At 47.1% G+C, this 23,778-nt stretch overlaps 1 protein-coding gene across 1 annotated transcript in view; it reads right to left on the reverse strand.

Moving 5' to 3' along the window:
• B3GNT2 (UDP-GlcNAc:betaGal beta-1,3-N-acetylglucosaminyltransferase 2) overlaps nt 1-15,851 on the reverse strand; it is a 31,702-nt gene extending 15,851 nt beyond the window's left edge. Inside the window, exon 1 of the mRNA XM_068975737.1 lies at nt 15,768-15,851. The gene's annotated coding sequence lies outside the window, so the exon portion shown is untranslated. The remainder of the gene's footprint in view (nt 1-15,767) is intronic.
• Between the last annotated feature and the right edge of the window lie 7,927 nt (nt 15,852-23,778).

A 23,778-nucleotide genomic window follows, 5' to 3' on the forward strand; every position in this document is an offset into this window, starting at 1 on the left:
GGCTCCTCCGTCCATGGGATTGTCCAGGCAAGAGTACTGGAGTGGGGTGCCATTGCCTTCTCCGGACTTTCCCTATAATTGGGAGAAAAAAAAAAATCTGATGAACAACCTCATTTGTGTGTCTTTGTACACTGTCTTATTATTTCCTTTGAAAAAAAATTACAAAGAGAACAATCAAGTTATTCCATGTCCTTCCTCATCAAAAAAGAAAGCCAGACTGTACAACACCAGAGAGTACAGAGATCTCCACACTGACTGTGGACCTTGTCCTTCTTTTAAATCTTCACACAAAAACAACCTCTGCCATGTTTTAACTGTACTTCCCTCCTGACTTCCCACTCCTCACACCCTTTGCCCATTTTTTACATCAGGATTTTCTCAACTAACCGTCACAAGCTCAAAAATATGAAACCATTAGCCTGAGGTTACAAAGCTAATCTGAGTAGAGCCAGGACTTGGACCTTGGACCCTGACCCCGAGTCGAAACTCTTACTCCTTCTACCATACAACCTTGTTGCTCAGAAGATTTCAAGAATCCTCAAATAAAGCTGCAATTAAAAAAAAAAAAAAGACTTAGGAAGTGAAGTCACTGCATTTGTGGATACCCGGGAACATGCGGGTAGTTCCAAAGAAAGCGAGGCAGTCGAGTTTCTTGAGAAGCATGAGAAAGGAATAATGTAGACAAAATCTCCTGCTGGGAGCCGGTCCCTAGTTGAAGGTGCCCAGAGATCCTGGTCCGCTCGGGCGGGCACCGCCCCTGCTGAGGGTGGAGTCCCTGCCGCTTCCACGGCAGGTGTTAATCCACATTGAGGAATGAGAGACTGGCAGCGTTTGCACCAGCCTAGTCTAATAAACCTGTTGGGCAAACCCTTTTGTCAAGAGCTTTTACAAAGAGAAAATTCTGCCTTTCCTCACCCTTCCCTTCACTCTGGCACCACAGCCAGAAACAGCAGGGATTCCAGCCTGGTCCTCCCATCCGCCACCTGCCAGAGGTGAGCTCCCAGCCGGCCAGCAGCCCAGCTCCCCAGGCTCTGTGAGGAACGGACACTAGTCTGCATAAAAAAAAAAAAAAAAAAAAAAAAAGGTGATGGAAGAGTAATGTTGGCCACAAACTGCACCCTCTCTCCAGAACATGCACATGCATTCCGCACAGACCCTATCCTGAGTTTGTTGCCCACAGAAGCTATAAGGATTTCTTTCCCAGGGCCTTAGACCTCAGGGACTCCAACCTTCTCCTGCAGAGAAGAGGAAACCAAGGCACCGGAAGGCACAGAGCCTCGCCCGAGGTCAGCACAGGGAGGAGGCCAGCACTGAGAATCACCATCACTGACAAAGTCGTCTTCTCACCGCTTTGATTCTGGGCTATCAACATAAAAAACATGGCCAGCACCACCTCCTGCGGTGCCTTCCCTGAACAGAAACACCCCCACACCCCACACCCCCGCCTCCCCCGCCCTCCGCCTCCCCCGCCCTCCGCCTGTGGTTTTCTTACTTCTTCTTTGCGTCTTCACACTAAATACACCTTTATTTGACTTATCACACCTCGTGGGGAAGGAGTCTGACACACCTTACAGGGCACTAAGAGCAGGAGCTGGGCCATTCCATTTCTGTCTAGTGTCTGGCTGACGACAGTAAAACTTGAGGACCAGAAGGACATGACCAGGAGGGGCAGTAAAGGAACAAGGACTAAATAAAAGCTTTATTCTTTCACCATTTTCCTCTTTTGCTCCACACAAAGCATTGCTGAGTCATTTCACACACAGGCCCCGTATCTCCAGGTCCCCCAGAAACCCTCCCTGGCCCCTGACTGTCTGCGTGTCAGGCCAGGCCACTTTTCTTCACAACTATCATCCTGGGGTTTCCCCTCCGTGCCTCGTCCACGAGGACAACATCACTGGGTGTCATCTCGACACAAGACATCACCTAAAAATCCCAGGAGGACTTCCCTGGAGGGCCAGCCATTAGGAATCCACCTGCCAAGGCAGGGGACATGGGTTCGATCCCTAGTTCAGGAAGATTCCACGTGCCACGGGGCAACTAAGCCCAAGTGCCACAATTACTGAGCCTGCGAGCCCTGGAGTTTGTGCTCTGCAACAAGAGAAGCCACCGCAATGAGAAGCCCGTGCACGCAGCTAGAGAGTAGCCCCGGCTCACCCCAGCTACAGGAAGGCCACACATAGCAACAAAGACCCAATGTAGTCAAAAGTAAATGAATAATAATTTTTAAATTGTTTTTAATTTTTTAAAAAGTCTCAGGAAACATTTGTCTCATATGATTAAACAAATCTGTAAACAAACACAGGTCCAAGGGATGGAAGATGGGGAAAAGGTAATTAATAAAAATTAATAAAAATACTGGACTGGAAACTAAGTTATCATTATTTAATATAAGGTATATAAACTAAGTTATCAATCTGACCTTGTGTAAGTGCTTCTGGAAACAAGCAAGCTGTCAGCCATGGCCTGGTGATCCAGGTGGACAGAGATGGGGTAGGGGAGAGAATCTGGTGCTTGCTATGTGGGCTCCTGTCTACAGGTATGTATAGAGAAAAGCTGATGAAATCAACTGAGAAAGAATATTTTCACCTATCACTGAAAAGAGATCATTGTCATTTTACGTAGTAAAATGCATGAACAACTCAAAGACTAATTTAACAAAATCAAAAACTGACTCTCCTCAAAGTTTCTGGACTGACTTTCAAAGTCATATCATTCCTCACCACTTAATTTCACGGACAGCAGTAAATGACCATAAAGTAAAACTTTTAGATTTTTAAGACAATCACTTTAATGTTAAGCATTTGAGCAGCCAAATTCAATCTACCACCATCACAGCGATTCACCTATATCACTTCCAAAAGGTACTCTGTGCTGTGCTGTGCTGAGTCGCTCAGTCGTGTCTGACTTTTTGCAGCCCCATAGACTGCAGCCAGCCAGGCTCTTTGGTCCACTGGGATGCTCCAGACAAGAATACTGGAGTGGGTTGCCATGCTCTCCCCCAGGCAAAAGGTACTCTACAAACTTTCAAATCAACCAATGCCCTTCCCAATTCTATTAAATTTGGTAATTCTTGCCCCCATGAATTGTAGGGTTTGAAAGCATCTCCATCAACTCTTGCAAAACCAAAGTTTACATCTGTTTACATTTATTTCCAAAATAAAAATATAATCTCCCCAAATAAATATTGTTTGAACATATTTCAAGTTGGGACTGCATTAATACTAGTGACATTCACTGTGTTTAACTTCAGTAATTTAATAAATTGCCTTGGGAAGTCTCAATTTCTTGGCTATTTGTATGAAGCTTTCCCAGTGACAAATTTCCTTAAAGAGTATTTCCCCTTGGGCACAATGAAGGGGACACCAATGAGCATAAAGTACCATGCTTCAGGCTCCAGGACTCCCTGCTTAAACATTTGGAGTCTCTTAAAGAAGCAGCTTTGAGATAACTGCCTGAATCACTCAGAATTGTGATTGCCATGTAGTGAACAGTACAAGCTTGAACTCAGTAACACTGGTCCATTTGCCTGGAAGTGTGCCCAAGGCCCAAGAGTAAGACACAACTTTGCAACTAAACCACAACAAAAAGAATGTTGCCTATAGCCTGAAATATACAGGATAGCCTATTCTCAAAGCTCTAACCCTTAAAGGCATAACACTTCCTAATCATACAAAGATAAAAAGTTGCAGAACAGAGAATACATTTGTCTTGCTGAAGGTTTGCAAAAGCATCATGAACTTCAAGACACCTATGTGGACAGCTGCACGAACAAAGGATTCTGACACCATGAAGTCTGCAATAACCTACCACATCCTCTTCCCTTTTACTATGAAAGAAGCCCAAATTCTAACTTGGGTAAGATGATTCTCTGGGACACTAGCCCACCATCTTCTCTATCTGCTGACTTTCCATATAAAGTCACTACCCCTTGCCTCAGCATCTTGTCTCTCAATTGACTGCCCTGTCATGTAGTGAACAGTACAAGTTTGGACTCAGCAACACTGGTCCATGTGCCTGGATGTATGCCAAAGACCCAAGGGGATATACAACGGTTACTGAGGTATCCTTATTTTACAGATAAATGATCTGCTTCCAGAAACTTATTCAAGGTTCCCAAGATAGAGAGTAGAGGGAGGGGGCATGAACAGGGACCCCAGATGGGCTGCTCCCAGCCTGCAAGTCCATCTAAGCTACTGCCAAACTTGAATTCAGGCACGGAGCTGCAGGGTTGGCACAGCCAGGACGGAGGAGCGTGACACAGCCCTTCTTCCTTAAGCACTCTCACAAAGACCCCATCCGAGAACCAAGCATGCCATCCTCAAAAGCTCCTGGGACACAGCACCCCTTAAAAACAATTGTGGTCCTCATCCACACCACAGCTCATGCTGGCTTCTCCCAGCCGGAAACATCCATTCTCTTACTTCTCAATCCTTCCCCCAAGCTTAAAAGTACAGGTTCAAATCCCACCTCCTCTTCCATGAGGACAGGCTCAGTTCCCCCAGTGCACTGTATTTAATCTACTCTCCTTCTAGCATTTGGGATTCCCCAAAACTGAAGCCCCTCAAACGGAGTACCAAGAGCTAGTTGTCCAGAACCACCCCACCTCCAACAACATGTCCCAACCTGAACAGTGCCAGGTAAGCTGAGAGCCATTCTCCTCAACCCTGAGGGAGGCATGAACAAGAGGCTCCCCAACCTACAGGCTGTAACTGTGAGGTCAAAGCACCCCAAATGGTGAGTGCCAGGCTCTGCCACTTGCACACAGCACATCCAATTAAAATGCAAGCCCCCTGGGATTCCACTTCTGAGTCAGGGGCAGTCTCGTCCCAGAAGACAACCTTTCTAGTGATAAGTGGCCCTCGGGTGGCAACTTCAGGACAGGATACCAAACAAGCACAGTGGTTCCCCTCTCTTCCAGCCTCCATCTCCCAGATTTCTTTCCTGCCTCTTCTCCGTTTCTCAAATGTTGGTTAATTGTCAACAAGTTACTAACAGGTGCCTGAGGACTGTTTTTAGGTTTTTTAAATATCAAAATAAATCATACGGATTTAAAATATACATCCTCAAAACAGTGACATTTTGGCCTTTTGTCCAAATGTTCTATTAAAGGAAAAACTGTTCAACCAAGACTTAATGTGTACATATTTAAAGAAGGGATGAAATAGTAACATCGCTTTCTCTGGCCACCTGCCAAGAAAAATTTGTGTTGCCAAAATAAAAGAGAACATGTTGTTTGCTCAGTATATGAGCACGCTGCTGAGCAGCTCAGAAATTGGGCCTCTTTAACCAAGCAGTTTAAATCACTCAGTTTTATTGTATTTTTACTGGAATATAGTTGATTTACAATGTTGTGTTAGTTTCAGGTATACAGTAAGGAGAATCAGGTATGCATATATCCAGTCTTTTCTTATATTCCTTTCCCCTATAGGTCATCACAGAGTATCAAATAGAGCTTCCTGCGCTATACACAGTAGGCCCATCTGTTTTGTATCTGCTGCTGCTGTTGCTAAGTCGCTTCAGTCGTGTCCAACTCTATGCGACCCCATAGACGGCAGCCCACCAGGCTCCCCCGTCCCTAGGATTCTCCAGGCAAGAACACTGGACTGGGTTGCCATTTCCTTCTAGTAGTGTGTATATTATTTCCCTGTAGCTCAAATGGTAAAGAATCTGCCTGTGATGCAGGAGATGAGGGTTCAATCCCTGGGTCAGGAAGATCCTCTGGAGAAGGGCATGGCAACCCACTCCAGTATTCTTGCCTGGAGAATTCCACGGACAGAGGAGCCTGGTGGGCTACGGTCCGTGGGGTCGCCAAGAGTCGGACACGACTGAGCGACTACACACACACACAGTGTGTATATGTCAATCCTGATCTCTCAGTTTATCCCTCCACCCCCTTACCCCTTGGGAACCATAAGTTTGTTTTCTTAAATCACCTAATCACCTAATTTTAAGTGTCTCTGTGAATGTCACCTTCATATACCATAGATTACCACCACGTCCTTGAAAACATCTTGGACACAGCAATCCAGGCATTTCTCAGTGCCATATGCACCCTGTCCTCACTCCTTTCTCTCTCGAGGTGTCCAGTCACTCCCAGAATGTCCACCATCCCCACACCGATGACTCCCAATTCCACCATCCCGACACCAGTGACTCCCACACCCACACCTGGAGGGCCACAGGAGCTTGCCCTCTCTCTCTCAGTGGTGCCCACACAGCATCTCAGTCGCCTATGGGGCAGGGACCAAAAAGGGGAGACCATCTTGCTGAAACCAGTGATGGCTCCCTGGAGCTTCATTATGTCACTCTCTGTATCTGCACCTATTTAAAAGTTTCTATTATAAAGAGGCTTTTTTTTTTTTTTAAAGAGGATCCATCAGAACCTTGAAAAAATTCAAAAGAGAGAAGCAATCAGTTAAAAATAGGAGTATTCATGAGAGATATTTTAACTTCATTTGAAGAAAAATAACTCCTTATGTCATGAAGGGAGAAGAAAAATAAAAGGGATGCATCTCATTTACTTTAAAGAATAAAACCTACATTAAGTTCCTTATAAACAGGCATCAAATTTAGCCATAAAATAAAAAATGTAAAATACATGTTATTAGTTCCAAATGTTAAATAATAGAGAGAGGATGGTATTTGTAACAAACCCACTTTGACCCTTTCATTGTTAGGTACACAGACTTGATCCTGAAAACAACACCAGGCTTCCCACTGAACAATCTACACCCAGACATGAAGCTGGTTTTCGTTTTGCCTTTTTTAAAAAACAACTGTGTTACTTCCTGATCAGGATTCAAAAAAACAAGAAGCACTTTAAGAAGCATTTGGATGTTAAGTGCTTTTCAAAGAAAATAAACAACAGAATTCTGAAGCACAAATTATAAGCCTTAGCAAGTTTATGGTCCATGGAAATAACCTTACTGGAGTGTTAACACTTTCATATTGGTGGCTGCATAGCATTCAAACAATCCACACATAAGCCTGGCTGCGCAGGTTTTCTCTTATTATGCAGGAGGTGGGGATGAGGAGGGAACAAGCTAAGTGGGTTGCCATGGATACAAAGATACTTAATATCAGCTCAGGGACCAAGACCTACTTCTTGTTCTCCACATGGACCAGTCTCCCTTTTCAGTAAGTCACTCCCCAGCCCCCACAAGACGGCCCTCCCCTGCGACAGCCCTTGCTGCTGCCTGGCTCCTGTATCAGCGACAATCTCCACTTCATCCCCCACCTCAACGTGCTCCCTCTCCAGTGGCTCCAGGCACAGGCTGCGCTTTCCCTTCTCCATCAACTTCCAGAAAAGGTTCTCTGCCTCACCACACCCCTTTGGTGTGCCTCGACGTTCCCATCCCCTTCACCCTCTAGAAACTTCAGAGTCCACAGCCTCTCCTGACTTCCCAGAGCACCTAACACTGCTGGCCACCACTCCTACCCCACCACAAGTTCAAGACCATCTCCTATCCCCAATTCTCTACTGGTTCTTGAGCATCTTGGCAGCCTCTGATCCTGGCCCCATCGCCCCAAGTGGGCCCTCTCCACAGTTCTGGGCTCAGGCCTACGCTGGTCTTCTTCACCTTACACTCCTGTCCTCCAGGCCCTCTGCCACACACTACAGCCTCCAGTGTCCCGCTAAGAAACGTCCAGATGTACTCGGGTGTGGAGCCCACTTCCTTCACACCTGCCTTCCAGATCTCCAGCCATCCACTATGAGAATCTTTTTCTCTCTCACTTTCAAATAAATCTCACACACACACACACACACACATACTTTAATACTGTACCATCCCTGACCTGGTTTGGGCCCTCAGTCTTCCCGCAGCAAGACTGATGAAGTGACCTAATTCAACATATATCAAGCACCTAGTTAAACCAAGCAATGTTTCAAACAGACCAAGAAGAATGAAGTTATGTGGCTGATTATCACAAGGTTGATAGTGCTTAGACGAAATAGAAGGCACAGTACGGGGGAAAGGAAGGAAAGGGTTAGAGATAGCCTCTCTTTTCAGAGAGTAGGTTGCGGGGTAGGAGCAAGGGGAGGCAATTCCAAGAAGAGGGGACAGCCGATATAAAGGCCAGAGACACGAGAGCCCGAAGGCCAGCATGGCTGCAGAGACTTAAGTTGGGGGAGAGCTAATGTCACCAGGTCCAAGCTTGTTCTCCTCGCCACCACACAGGCCAATAAATCCAAGAGACGAGGTGTTGGGCCAAGGAACACAACTTTATTCCGAGAGCCGGCTGATCAAGATGGCAGACTAAAGTCTCAAATAACCATCTTGTCAGGTTTGGATGCCAGGTTCTTTTATGCATCCGAGATGGGGGGAGGGAGGAGAGGAAACAAAGTAGAAAGGCAAACATCTTCTAGAATGGCAAGCCTCCGACAGGGGGATGTGTTAATTTCTTTCCTCCCGCCATCTCCAGGCGGACAGGATTCTGAACAAAGGCACTTTAACTTAACAGTCAGGCAGAGGGGCAGGTTTCTCTGAGACAGGCCATCATGTATGATTACAATAACAAAAGCAACGGAAAGCAAGTCAAAGAAACGGTTTCAACTGACTTCCAGCTGCAACACTAGAAGAGGAGGTGAACTGAACCAAGGGCCCAACAGGTGGCAGAGTGTTGGCTTTACTCTGAGGGAGACTTGGGGCCACCGGAGGGTTCCAAGTAAAAGTTATGTAATACAGTTTCCGTTTTTAAAGATGCCCCCAGCTTCTTCCTGAAAATAGACTGTTGTGGGGCAAACGGGAAGCAGGGAGCCCCATTAGGAGACCATGAAATGACCTGGGCCCACAGTCACAACTCCCTCATACCCACCTCTCTGGCTCAAGCTCATCTTCCTGATAAACGCACGCCTTACCATGACATGTCCTCGTGTCCTCTCTGCAAGGACTTTCCATGGCTCCCCACAACCTCCCTGACCAGGCACCGCTTCTTCATACTGTCATCAAGGCTGCATGGTGTCCTATGACCTCTCCCTAAAGGACCCTGACCTCCAAACCCACGGGATCACCCGCTACTTCCCTGAAAAAGGGCCACAAGCCTGCGATCCCCACCGCCTCTGCCCTCCTTTCTCTGCCCCTAAGTTATTTATCCATCCATCAAGGCTAAGCCCCAACTCAACTTCCTTCGGAGCCTTTCTTGGCTGCCCCCAACTCTGCACTCTTCTTGCACCTCTCTCTGTCAGAGTGCTCCTTCAACAGTTTCTGGTTAGAGTTCCAACCAGATTGCTAACTCCTTGATGGCAAGCATTGTGCCTGGCCCATTGAGGAATATACAAGGAGCCAAGCACCGTGCTAGGCATCCACTAACTGCTCACTGCATGCTGGCTAAGTGAACGAAGTGACCCTTTTGTTATAAATTATCTTGAGATCGTGGGTGGTACGTGGTGGGACTGTCCAAGGACAGGTTTTCCCCTTTGGCCACTGTAATCTGGAGACCAGGGGTCTCCATGATGGAGCCTCTGGGGACTGCATGGTCCAGACACAAGTAGGGCCAGAGTGAGGATGGATCTGAATCCAAGCCTTCAAAACCTTCTGTCCTCTCAGCCAAGCACCTGCTTTATATTTGACTAAAGCACTGGCAACGGGCTTTTCCTAGTCTCATTCTGCAAGTATACAGATGTAGAAAAAAAGCACCTAGAAGGATCTCAACCAATTAACAGCAATTAACAGTATTAAGAGATGGAATTAACTTCATTCTCTTCACTTGATCTTGATTGTTTCCCTAAATAAACATAACAAAAAAAGTCTTTTAGAAAGAATGCCATAGTACCATCAAGATACACTTAAAAAAATGGTTCCAAAAATACAAAGTATATATATATATTTTTTTTTTTTTTAAAAAAAGCACAAACACTGGCAACATGAGACCATTGAATATACAATATCATTCATAAAGGAAGACTATAAAACTTGAAACTGTTTTAAATGGGTTGTCTGAAGCATGCAATTAACAACTGGCCCTGTGCTTTCACTCTGAAATAATTATTTTACAAAACATAAGGCAGTAAAATATTGTTCTGGATACCCCGGGCACTAAATGATGTCTCTTATCTAAATCAAACTTTTACACGGGTTTCACAGACATGTGTGAACCAGCTGTCATCACTGCATCTTAGCTCACATCACACAGGTGACTAATCAGCTCTAAAAGGGACATTTCAAAGACTTATTTTATGACTTACAAAGGAAATATCAAAAATGATAGGTGATCAACTATTAACAAATAATAGGTCCCATTTAAGCTGAATGCTACACCACCAATGTGTTGACTCAACAAAGATCTGGCTTCTAACTTTCAATAGAAGACTTACACAGCTTTTATTTAGTGAAACAGTATATTAAAATACAGAAGATATAGTTGCTTTAGTTACCGTCTTTTTAAAGAAATAAAAGGAGGACAAAGGAAACTGTATGTCAGGCACAGTGCTAGGTATTTTAAGTGTATCATCAAAATAATTTTCTTAGCAAATCTGAGGTAATCTCCCCTATTTCTCTAATGAGGAAACTGAGGCTTAGAGTAATTATCACACAGTAATCACATCAGAGTAAGTGGCAAAAATGAAACTCAAATCCAGGTCTGTCTCACAAGACTACACAGTGTCAGCCTGGAAATGCCACTTAAGTGGAGTTTAAGAACAGGCAAAACCAACATATGATGATATGTATCACATCTAAGATGATGTAAGTCAGAATAATGGTTGCCTCTAGGGGCTGGAGACTGACTAGAAAGTGGCACAGGGACCTTCTGGGGTACTGAAATAATTTTCTTGATTTAGCAGTGGACACATATGAGCTGCACACTTAATATTAGAGCACTTTACATACTTTAAGGGTTTCCCAGGTAGCTCAGCAGTAAAGAATCCATCTGTCAATGCAGGAGACACGGGTTCAATCCCTGAGTGGGGAAGATCCCCTGGAGACAGAAATGGCAATCCATTCCAGTATTCTTGTCTGGGAAATCCCATGGACAGAGGAGCCTGGAGGGCTACAGTCCATGGGGTCCCAGAAAGTTGCACATGACTTAGCAACTAAACATCACCACTACCTCCAAGTTCATGCTCTTTAACCACTAAATATCACACAACCACTTGACAGAACTGACCACACTCTAGAATTGACTCCCTTGGACAGTCAGTTTTTCAAAACATTTTGGTAAATGAAGTACATCCTAATTCCACCAGAGTGGAGGCATTAGAACAATAAATCTATTTTTAAATGTTACATAATGAAAAGTAGAAAGTATCAATTTTCTTACTACTGGGAATTTCCCCTCTGTAGCCACATCAGAATGAAAATAATTTTAAACCTTGCTCTAAAGGAATGTTCATAGATGCAGAGAAGGTAATTTGTAACAAAATCCTTAGAGTTATCTATGCTGCTGCTGCTGCTGCTGCTAAGTCGCTTCAGTCTTCAGTCGTGTCCAACTCTGTGCGACACCATAGACGGCCTCCTACCATGGAAGTACCTAAATAAAACTACACAAAATATTTCAAGACATATGTTGTAACTTTATCAACAGTGCTGACTCCCAAGAGAAGTTTGGATTTTGTTACAAAAACTAAGACAAGGCAAGAAGACAAAGTTGGTGGGCAAAGAGCATAAAACTCACAGTAGGGGCATTAAGGCAGTGAGTGTAAAATCTCAATGCAAGTTGTAACAGAAAACTCAAACCACTTTTCCCAGCAGTAAAGTCATTGTGCCGCATATGTCTGATTAATAAACTCTCCATCAAGTAACAAGTTCTTCCCACCAAAGCTTTGTTCAGACTAGCAAAGTCTCATCATCAGCTGGTGATGATGAAACTGTTACATCAATTTGCTCCAAGCCTTACCCCACACATCCATGTTCCTCTTTAGTCAAGAGGTAATTGCCTCTCCTGAGAGAGGAATTTACTCACACACAATTTGGAGACAGTTTGGCAAGCGTCTAGTTACAGTTATCCCATCTCGGGGGAAGTGGGGAGGGACAGCTGACTCCACACGTGTTGGGTGTATGTTTTTACTAGGTGCCATGGATTATGCAAGCCAGGAAACTCAACCTTCAAATTCAGATCCCATCTTAATTCATGTTTTAAGAACCTGTACACACCAAAAAGGCCAGGCAATTGACTGAAATGATTTTAATTCCTCCTGAGTATTTATAAATAAGACCAAAAGGACTTTATGAGAATTTTTCAACATTGGTAACTCATGCATCACTGTTGGGCATGCTGCAAGATTACATAACCCAATATTATCCCAGATGCAAGAACTGCAACATTTCTAAAAGTAACCATTTGCATGTATTAATTTTTCAAGTCTTTAAGAACCTGCCTAATAAAACTGTTAAAAAAGAAAAGAAAACCTAAGTAGAGTCAAATATGGCCAATTAAGGCTGAGTCTTATGCCTGAGTTGGGAGGATACCCTGGAAGAGGGCAAGGCAACCCACTCCAGTATTCTACCTGGAGAATTCCTAGGACAGAGGAGTCTGGTGGGCTGCAGTTCATGGGGTCGCAGAGAGTTGTAAACTGAGCGACTAGGCACAGCCAACAGGCCACCTATATTGAATGAAAAGCACTGACCCAGTATGTTATGAACAGGGTGTGCCTTAAATACATTCGCAGCCCTGGTTCAGCATTCCTAAATTATGCAGTTCATGGGGTCCCAAAGAGTCAGACACGACTGAGCGACTGAACTGAAATTACGGTTGGGGGGAAAAACCAAAAAAAAAAACCAGCATTGTCAGAAAACATTAAAACTTTGAAGTTTTGAAGGGGAACAGAATATGCCACCCTTAAATATGTCAGTGTGACACAATGATTATTTTGAATTAAAGTTACTTGAGAGAACAGCCAGTGTAAGGACATACCGATTCCCTCTGTTCCCCTGAAAGCAGATCAATCTTCCATAAGAAGGTCCCCTCCCTGCACCAGGAGGGTAGAAGGCATCTTTATCACCAGAGATAGGGAATTCAGGGCTGAGAAGGTTGCACAAACAAACCTTGTTACTCCTTTGCTGATTAGTTACCCTAAACCCAAACCCCTTTGTTTTGTCAATTCTTCACAAATTTGTTTCCTTATTGAAAAGGTATGAAAGCTGCCTGCTGTGGTCACTTCTTTGGGTCCCATGTTTTTAATCCCCGTACATAGAAATGTTTTTCTCCGATTAATCTGTCCGAGATCAATTTAATTATTAGATCAGCCAAAGAACTTAGAAGGGAAAAAAAATTTTCCTCTCCTACAGTTTCCAAGTTTGTGAAACAAAGGATTCACCTTTTCACTTAACCCTGCATCAGCTGAAAAAGTGCCACACACTTCTACCCAGAACATCTTAGTTTTATACCAACAATGCATCAGGTAAGATAAAGCAAAATGATTATTAACTTTTTTGGATTCTCATTCATTTCCTAGTGTAACCTTAAAAAAAAAATAGCCACACATCTGAGTAAATTGTACAATGAAAAATCAACCATGAATTATCAGTTTCACTTTATTTTTAGCAAACCTTTAGCATCTCAAAGAAATCTAAACTGTGGGCTTTAAAAAGCAAAAAACAAGGAAATCTTCAAAATTACAAGCCACCTATGTACACTCAACTCTCCCATCAGAAACCCAGAAAAAAATTTTTAACTTTTACAAGCGTATTATGCTTATTTTCCTCAAAAGATTACCTCATTCCCTGGATTTCAAAAACTATTTGCCATCTGCCAAATTTGGCTGATTTCAGTCTCCAACAAATCTAAATGGTTACTGTTTTTGTTAAGAGGAAGTTGGCGCCTGGAGAAACTTCTGTACTGATTATACAATGACCACCACTTACTAAGCATTTCTTAACCCCCCCATGATGGGCTTCCCAAGTGGCTCAGTGATAAAAGAATCCGCCTGCCAATGCAGAAGCCACAGGAGACATAGGTTGGATCCCTGGGTTGGGAGGATCACTTGAAGGAGGAAATGGCAACCCAATCCAGTATTCTTGCTGGGATAATCCCATGGACAGAGGAGCCTGGTGGGCTACATGCAGTCCATGGCTTCCATTGACTCTCACAAAGAATCAGACAACACTGAGCAACTGAGAACACACACAACCCCCCATGATGTAGAGCGAGGAGTCTGGCAAACATCATCCTGTTGTTGTTTAGTTGCTAAATTGTGTGGGCCTCTTCCCTGGTCTTAAAATCTAATCTGGTTTAAGAGCCCTGGGACTCTGTGTGACACTCTCCCAAATTCCACCAAGCTTATTAATAACTTCTATTCAAAAGAAGGTGGCTTCCCTGGTGGCTCAGACGGTGAAGAATTTGCCTGCAATTCAAAGGAAACAGAAGAGGGAACTAGAACTGAGGGAAGAAGTGACGGCCCTACCCTCCCTCCTGGTCAGCCGTCAGATCCACAGGGAGAAACCATGAGACCTCAGGGCTGAGCTGGGCTGGGTCTCAGCCTTCCTAGTTCCAGTCCAGGCCCTATCGGCCACCTCTTTAACTATCCCCTTACCTCCTGGGGCTACATTACACTGGAAGGATTTGTTATAACAAGTAGAAGCCCATATTCAACAACTGCCTTTGCAATCTGAAAATCTACAGCAAGGCTACAACAAGAGAGCGGCATGAGACTGGTAGAATTGTTCCAAACTACCGTTCTGCGAAGTTAGGGAGATTCAGGAGGCCATGGCTGGAGAGCAGGAGAGAAAAGATAAACCACCCCTCTGTTTTAAGGAAAGGAGCCTCCTCTTCAGTCCAGGTTTAAAATATATACATTATTTTCAGAGATGTGCTTTCATGTCGTGACACTCGTGCTGAGTATCTCGGCCGCTCCTCCTCACTTGATGGGGAGAAAGTGGGTTCTGGGGCTCCCCAGCCCTGAGTGGAAAATCCCGTGGCCTGGAAATTAAGGTGACTCGGTTTTACAGGCTCCGGAAGGGTCCGCCTGCCGTCGCGGGGCAGCCTCCAGGACCTGCAGTCGCGGCCTTCGCAGAGTCCGCACCCCTCCACGCCCACACCCCCACGCAAGGTGGTTCGCAGAGGCCGGCTAGACCCGCTCCCGCAGCACCCACCCTTTCCCCCCGCCCCCCCTCATCCCAGACTTCGGTCAAGTAGCCTGGTTAATCATTCGCCGGCGGCGTGGAATATTTCTGTAGAGGTCAACGCGAAAGGTTTCTCCTAAGTTTCACAGAAACCAGCCTTCAGGGACCAGAGGTTGGCCGTGGCGGGTGGATGGGGGTGGGGAACGACTGCTCGCGGCTCTCGGAACACCTGATCTCCCCATGCGGCACGGGAGGCAGCGCAGTACGAGGGTGGGGTGCGGGGGTGCAGCGTGAGATCAAGCAGGGACCCCCTCCCCAAAACACCTGTGCAACCCAGATGAGGACGCCAGGGCCTCTGACGCCCCGCTTTCCCAACGCCTGCATCACCCCGGCGAGGGCTCCCCCGGAAGTTGGGGTGCAGCGGAGAGGAGCGGGGGATGTTCCCGAGTCCCAGGAGGGGAGGTGTGGAATGGGGCAAGAGGCTCGAAAGACACGCTGCCGCGGGTTTCGTTAACCTCTTCGTCTAGGACCAGGAAGGCAGCAGGACACGGGGGGACGAGGGGGAGGACCGGGACGCCAAGATGCGGCAGGAAGACAGCTAGAGTCTGATTCCTCCGCTGGGGCGCCAGTGCGAAGCCGGCACCCTCGAGGAAGCAGATGGTGGAGGGAGAGAGGAGGGTCCCGAGGCGGGGAAGCCGGGGACCACAGAGAGAGGAGGGCGCGCGGCCGGCCTGCGGAGGTGAAGCGTGCACACCCGCCCGGCCCTACCTTGTCCGGGAGCAGCTCCTGCTCGGCGGGGCGGGGGCGGGAGATCGCGGCTGCATCCACGTCCCGGCCGCTCCGAGCGGCTCAGCCCGGCGACCACCGCCGCTCTCGCTCCATGCGTGGCGCCCGCTATGGGGCAGCCCGGCGGCGGGGTGGCTCCGCCTCTGCTCGGCTCGGCCCCAGCCTCGGCTCAGCTCCGGCACTTGTTGCCGCCTCTGCCGCCGCCTGGCTCCCGGCTCCGGCCGCGGCTCCCGGCTCCGTCGCCGCCGCAGCGGAGCTCTCCTGGCCCCACCCCCACCCGACGCACCAATCAGGCCCGGCACCGCCCCTCACGTCGCCGCCCCGCCCGGCCCGAGGCCCGGCGCCCGGAGTTTGGGTACGGCTCAGCTCCAGCCTGTCGAGCTGTGCGCGCCCACTATCAGCCGGAGCTCCGAGTTCCTCCTGATTTCCGGGGAGCCTCGGCGCCCTCACCTGGAAAGCAGTCTTAAGCTGGGGGGAAGGAGACTCCCCCTCCGCCCCCGCCAAGAACTAGACCCTCGGTGGGGAAAGGGCAGCTCTCAGTTCAAAAGAACTATTTTCCTACTCCAGTCTAACCCAAATGCCTCGTGTTGTCGCCCCTGTTGTAATACATCCGGTGTTGGGAAACTAAGCGCCTGAGCGAGGACTCCAGTGGCGTCTTCTGGCCGGAGTCAGTTCGCGACAGGTCCTAGACCGAACCCCGGCGGCCCAAACGCCTGGGCTGAACTTGGGGTTCCACTATGGAAGATGGGGGTAGGGAGAAACAAGGCCAAAAGGGGACTTGACAATTGCTCTCTGCCCATCCAGTACCTGCCACTAACTCTTAGGTGCCCGAATGACGCCTACTTGGCACCGGCACCGGATCTTCGGTTTTATGAAAGTCGCCCAGGACGTGGGGAGAGGAGTTTTGGTGGTTCCTCCAGGTCCCATGGGAGACTTGGGAAGCCAGAGACACAAGATGTCCAAACGCTGTGCCTCGAACCCGCGCCGCGGCCCCAGGGGGCAGGGCGGACACCTAGGTGCAGCCTTAATGGCTGAACTGTGACACACATCCCTCCGGCAAGATGGGGACTTGGCGCTAACCGCAAGCACCCGTCGGAATTCCGGGGACCACTGACTCACCCTCCTATCCCAGCGCCCCCGCCGGCTTGTCAGCGCACTGTATTCTTAAGTGAGTCTAAGTTGCTATTGACACAAGTTTGAGGGCCCCAGATAAACCCGGCGCGACCGGATGGAGAGGTTGCGCTGGTTTGAAAGGGCCAGCACAGGCAACTGGTCCCCTTGCACACCGCCGGGAGGTAAGCCTGTCCAGAGGCGCACCTGAAAGCGCCCTCCTCCCCCCAAGTATTTAATCTCTCCAGAAAGAAAGCAATCCCCCTTAGATAATCAGACTAAGAAATTAAGAACACCACACCCGCAATTATGTGCATTTTCCAGGAGGCCTTCGGAAGCTAAATTACCTGAAAGTGAAGGAATTGCGGAAGTAGTCGTTTCAGGCACCTTTGAGCTCGGCCAGCTCAACTTGTGGGGCCTTACTTTTAATCCAAACTCAGAGCAAAAGGGCAGCTGGTTGCTGCTGGATGCACTGAGGCTCACCTCATGGGTGCGGTCCTCCACAAACAGGAATTCTGAGTTAGATCTGGGAAAGCTTTGATTTGCAGCCTTCGGTCCTTTTTCCTTTTACGTTGATCACATGATTCTTCTAAGACTGGGACATAAAGTCCAAACAATCAGACTTTTGATAATTCATAGAAAAACATCTGGAAGCATGCAGACGAGCTGTCAACATACCCCAGATGTGGGGTTGAGGTGTCAGAAGGAAGGGAGATGAGTTCTATAACCTTACTGACTCTGAATTTTTTTTTCCAGTTATATTAACTTTCATGGGGTTTCCCTGGTGGTAAAGAATCTGCCTTCAACGTGTAAGACCCAGGTTCAATCCCTGGGTTGGGAAGATCCCCTGGAGAAGGAAATGGCAACCCACTCTAGTTTTCTTACATGGAGAATCTCATGGACAGAGGAGCCTGGTGGACTACAGTCCACGGGGTTGAAATGAGTCAGGCATGACTAAGGGACTAACACACATATTAACTTTCATAATTTAGAAAACTAATAAAACATTTTTAAAGAATTCAAGATATTAGAAAAATTTTAAGAGCTCTACAGAATATATAAATTAATAAACAAACGAGCCTGTGTCTTTCATTCTGTGTCAAAATACTTAATTCCAAGTCCGTGTTCCTGGGAAAGAAATATGTTAAGGCTGTCTATTGTCACCCTGTTTATTTAACTTCTGTGCAGAGTACATCATGAGAAATGCTGGGCTGGATGACTCACAAGCTGGAATCAAGATTGCCGGGAGAAATATCAACTACCTCAGATATGCAGATACCGCTTTAATAGCAGAAACTGAATTGGAACTAAAGTGCCTCTTGATGAAAGTGAAAGAGGAGAGGGGAAAAGCTGGCTTATAACTTAACATTCAAAAAACTAAGCTTATGGCATCTGGTCCCATCACTTCATGGCAAATAGATGGGGGGAAAGTGGAAACTGTGATAAGTTTTATTTTCTTGTGCTCCAAAATCACTGTGGATGATGACTGCAGCCATGAAATTAAAAGACACTTGCTCCTTGGAAGAAAAGCTATGACAAACCTAGAGAGCATATTAAAAAGCAGAGACTTCTCTTTGCAGACAAAGGGCTATATTCAAAGCTCAAAAGCTATGGTTTTTCCAGTAGTCATGTATGGATGTGAGAGGTGGACCATAAAGAAGGCTGAGCACCGAAGAATTGATGCTTTTTGTGGTGCTGGAGAAGACTCCTGAGAGTCCCTTGGACAGCAAGGAGATCAAACCAGTCAATCCTAAAGGAGAGCAGCCCTGAGTATTCATTGGAAGGACTGATGCTGAAGCTGAAGCTCCAATACTTTGGCCATCTGATGTGAAGAGCTGACTCATTGGAAGAGACCCTGATGCTGGGAAAGATTGAGGGCAGAAGGAGAAGAGGGCAGCAGAGAATGAAATGGTTGGATGGTATCACTGACTCAGTGCACATGAGTTTGAGCAAACTCCAGGAGATAGTGAAGGATAGGGAAGCCTGGTGTCCTGCAGTTCATGTGGTCACAAAGAGTCAGACACAACTTAGTGACTGAACAACAACCATGTTTATTGGTTTAGATAAAAATATCTCTATGCTGCTTTTCTGATCTTTAAAGGCTGTGATGGGACAAGACTGACATTTGAAGATTTTTTTCTGCCATCAGATCGTTATATTGTTTCTACACATATGCCTTCCCTTTAAATGCACCCTTAGTAGTCACAAACGTATTTCCAGGGACTGTCAGCCAAGGGGTTTTAGTAAAGGAGCTACTACAATGTCAGCTGGCAACCAACAGGAAATTAAGCAGTATCCTCTGCAGCTGCCAAAAGCTGCCCAGGCCCTGAAATTTAAAAAATAAGCACATTCTCTCCCTAGTGCCATTAATTAACGCAGCTGGGAATGTATCTGTAACTATTATACTGTGTCTTGGGGGAAATTACTCAATGCTGAATTCTACTCTTCCGCTAAATTACTCAATGCTAAATGCCCGTTTGGCTGCAGTCTCTGCCCTAGGGTTGGGGCTTGGGTCCATCATGAGTAGGTAAATATGTATTATTCATTTATTTAACAAATATGAGCTGACCACCTACCAGGTGCATGACACAGGGCTAGTCACTGTGTGACTAGCAGAACACAGACAGTCTTCCCTTTTGGAGCTCACAGTCTAGCAGGAGAGAGAGGAACTTAACAATTAAATGCACTACCAATTGTATGATTACAATGGTGATATTGGTCAAAGAGACTGCAAGGAGGAGGGACCATTTGTCTGGGGAACCCAAAAGGAGGTAACATTTGAGTTGAGCTGTGAAGGGTGAGCTGGATTTACTCAGGCAAAGAGGAGAGGAGAGTGGAGAAGAGTTCCTGGCAGGTTCAGGCTATATAAGGGGGTGTGGTTGAGGAGGAGGCTCGAGGCGTAATCAGAGACTAGTAGACAGATCATCCAGGGCCTTCTATACCATTTTCAGTGGGATCACTCTGACTTAGATGTGAAGAAGGAGCAGGGAAGAGGGAGAAGTTCTGTGGAGGAACAGTTCAGGGGCTGCTGCTATAAAGCAAAGGGCTGTTTGTGCCAGAGAACAAAGAGAAAGAAGTAGATAACAGACAAGACCACAAGACGTGGCAACTGCTCAGCTAGGGAAGAAGCAAGAAGTTCCAGGTCTCTGCTTCTTCAACCAGATGGGTGGTGGTGCCATGTTCTGAGTTGGGGGACCTTTGGGAAAGGAGGATTGAGAAAACCTTCCAAAGGTTCACATTTGGTCAAGGTGGGTTTGAGGTTCCTACAAGATGTCCAAGTGGAGATGGTGAGTAGATGCTTGGCTGTAGGGTCCAGTTCTCTGTGGAGAGGCTGGGAATGAAATGGCTGTTATAGAGGTGGCGGTGAAGTCCCAAGAGTGAGATGGCATCCTGGAAATGTGTAGAGCCTACCAGAAGAGGACCTACAACTGAGCCTGAGAAACCCTTATCTAAAGGCTCGTGCGCATGCTCAGTCGTTAAGTCATGTCCAACTCTTTGCAACTCCATAGACTGTAGCCTGCCAGACTCCTCTGTCTGTGGGATTTTCCAGGCAAGAATACTGGAGTGGGTTGCCATTTCCTTCTCCAAGGGATCTTCCCAACCCAGGGATCACACCCACGTCTCCTGCATTAGTAAGTGGATTCTTTACCACTGAGCCATCAGGGCTTCCCTGTCTAAAGGCTGGCCAGAGGCAAACTATCTGGCAGAGGTGGAGGAACACCCGGAGAGGCAGGGGAAAAAAAAATAGGAGTTTGCAGAAGTGGGGCCATGGAGCCCAGGAAAGAATGTGTCATAAAGAGGCAGTAGCCAGCAACACTCAAAATGGCTGAGAGACCCAAGGGAAGTGAAACCTGAATACATGCACTGGATTGAGTGTCCTTGGTGTCATTGGGACTTTTACAAGCAATGACTGGTAGGGTGAAGGGATGAGAGATAAACTGGAGTGGATTGAGAAGTGAGTGAGAGGTGAAGAAATGGAGAAAGGGGCTAACTACAGGCAAATCTTTAAAGGTTTGACTGTGAAGGTTCAGAGATAGAAATAGCTGGGAAAGAATGTTATGCCAGCAATGGGTTTATTTTAGTTTATTTTAGGGTAGAATAAATTGAATGTGTTTAAATGCTGATGGGAAAGACCTTATAGAGAAGAAGATGAAGGTGCAGCAGAGAAAGGACAATGAATGAAGGTGGTCCCTGTGACCATGGGCGAGGGTGAAACAGTCTGAGTGGAAAGGCTGACCTCATGCAGGAGGCTGCCTCCTCTATTATAACAGGAGCAGAGAGGCTGGAGATCAACTGGACCAGCAGGTTCGGTATATGACGATGCATCTTTCCACCACATACCTTTCTCTCAGTTTGGGAGGAGGTTGGGAGCAGAGCAAGGAGGGATCTGAAGAGAGTAGGAAACATTTGACACTGTCAGTGCAGAAGGTGGGAGGGCTGAAGTGACCAGAGATACCGCTGGATGGCAAGGGAGCATGGTAACCCTCCTAAGATTGGTGGTTTGAACTTGTAAGGCACCGTTTGGCCCTCCTCTGTGATTTCCTCCAGCAGAGCTCAGCTGTCTGCTCTGGTGCAGGCTCACGTGAAGGAACTGCTAGCGCAGAGGAGCAAATTCTTTTTGCCAAGGAATTGAGAACCTTGGCAACAGTAGGGCTGACCTGATGTGTGACCAGAGAGAAAGGACAGAAGTGAATGCGCTGGAAGGACCAAAGCAGCCAAGGCTCAGGCATGCTAGAAGGAGAGGGGATGGAGTCAGAGCTTTGGATGCTTAGGTTTGTGGTTCAGAAGGTGGAGAAGTTTAGCATGATGACAAAGCCAGGATGTGATGGGGAAGAGTAGAGAAAGTCACTGGAGAATATAAGGTCAAGAGATTGAGAGGTAGGGTATTGGGTGCGTCCTCTGGGCAGATAGTGAAGCCATCCAGGAAGCTGTGGGCAAGAACTGGGGTGAGGGTCGTGGTGTGAAAGACCATGGAGCCAGGAGCTGAAGTCTTAAGAGAGTGAGGAAGAAGGAGTGACCAGTTCAGAAGATGGGAAACTTTCCCAGAAAGGGGAGGGCACTGTGGGTTGATGGCAGCATAGAGGAGCTGGGGGTAGGGTGGGGTGGCGTGGCGGTGGGAAAGTGGTAGAGGGGAAGGTGGGGGAAGGTGAGGGCATGAAAGCAAACACAATGGGTCCAGCTGGGGCTGCCCGAGTTGTCTCTATGAAGCCTCACAGGAGCCCTGAAAGCCAGGGCCACATCCCCCCTTTCTTTCTCCTCCCCAAGATTCCTACCAGGGAGAAAGGCCTGTGGAGGCCGCCCTTCTTCCTCCCCTTCTTCTCCACTGGGGGCTTTTTTGTCCAGCAAAAGAACCCCTATGAGGCACTGGCTGTAAATCAGGAATCCCAGGCTTGCCTCACCTCTGCTACTTATGTTCTCTCTTCTTCAGGGCGATTGTAAGGAATAGAGGAGACAACTTAACTAAATAACTTTCTAAACGGCAAAGCGCTATAGGAATGTGAGTGATTTCACTCCTTCAGAAGCCCCTTATATGCACCCACACCTCTCCCAGGAGCTCTTTCCCAAAGTTTGTGAGTCCCTGCCCCAGAGGAAGCTGTAATCTTGCCCCGGAGACAGGACAAACACACCCAAAACAATTAGAGAGGAATGCACAGCTGTGTCTGATTAAGTGCTAAACTGTAGGGTGCAGACAAGAAGAGCTCAGACAAGGGAACAATTAACCAGAGTTGGGGGAAGTCTGGGAGCCTTCCTGGAGAAGGTGGGGTGGAAGGGGCTCAGACTGTTCATTTATCCTGAGGAGAATAGTTGCAAATATGTCCATTCCTTTGTGGCTGCAAAGTTGTCAGTCTGGCGTGGGTCTACAGAAAGTTTCCAGGTCTAGAGTTCTCTCTTGGCGCCCCTGCTTCTGTTATCACCCCTGTGATTCTTAAGTCCCGGGCTCCCTCGAGCTGGCTGGGTAGCCTGGGGACTACACAGTGGATCCTATGCTTTGCCCTGGGCCTCTCGTGTTTGGGTCTCTCATGTCACCCATTTCCTGGTGGAGAAACAGTGGTTGATCTTCAGCAAGTTTCCTGTGCCCTTTGGTGCCAGCACACACACACGGTATTTTTGCCTAGCCAGACTGTAGGCTTTTGACCATAGAGTCCTGGGTGCCCCTCCTTCTGCCATCTGCCTAGGACACCTGCATGTCCATTAAAAGAGCCTTGAGCCCATTCCCACACCTGCCTCCTCTACTCTTTCCTGCCCTTACCTATCATGCCCCAGAAGCATTCAGCCACCTGCTGTTCAGATAGAGCCCCCATGAAACTGCCCAAGAAGCCAAAACCTGCAGCCCCAGGGCTGGCTTCCACCCACTTGCTTATATGGAAGCCAACTCCTGCAGCTCTGTGGACACTGTTCATAATGAGGGCCTTCTTGCTTGGTGGCTAGCCCCCATGGCCTGGTTGGTGCCTCTGTCCTGGGCCTCCCTCCTCCCTTCACTGCAGGCCTGGAAAAGATCCCTTCATGTCACAGAGCCAAGCACACATGTGTAGCATCAGAAGCAGAAATCCCCAGATCTCATATATCCTCTGGACAAAGGTTTCTCCAGAAAGACAGCAGTGAGTTGCTAGCCTGTTAATCAGTTCCAGCTGGGGCCATGAAAACAATAGCCACCTCCTGTCAATAGCTAAATATATGAATTCCTGATGGCAAGTGTGAAGTTCTTAGAATTCTAGTCCAAACTGCTTGGAACTTGCAACTGAGAACATGAAGGTCCCAGAAGTAGTTTTCTAGAGGCCAAACACCTGATACTAGAGATAATATCTTGAATGTTGACAATTAAGTCACATGTTAAAAATCACCTGACTCCTAAAGCAGACCCTCTCTCCCAAGGTTACTTTGA

The sequence above is a fragment of the Capricornis sumatraensis genome, chromosome 1, assembly GCF_032405125.1.
Source record: "Capricornis sumatraensis isolate serow.1 chromosome 1, serow.2, whole genome shotgun sequence".
NCBI lineage: Eukaryota > Metazoa > Chordata > Mammalia > Artiodactyla > Bovidae > Capricornis > Capricornis sumatraensis.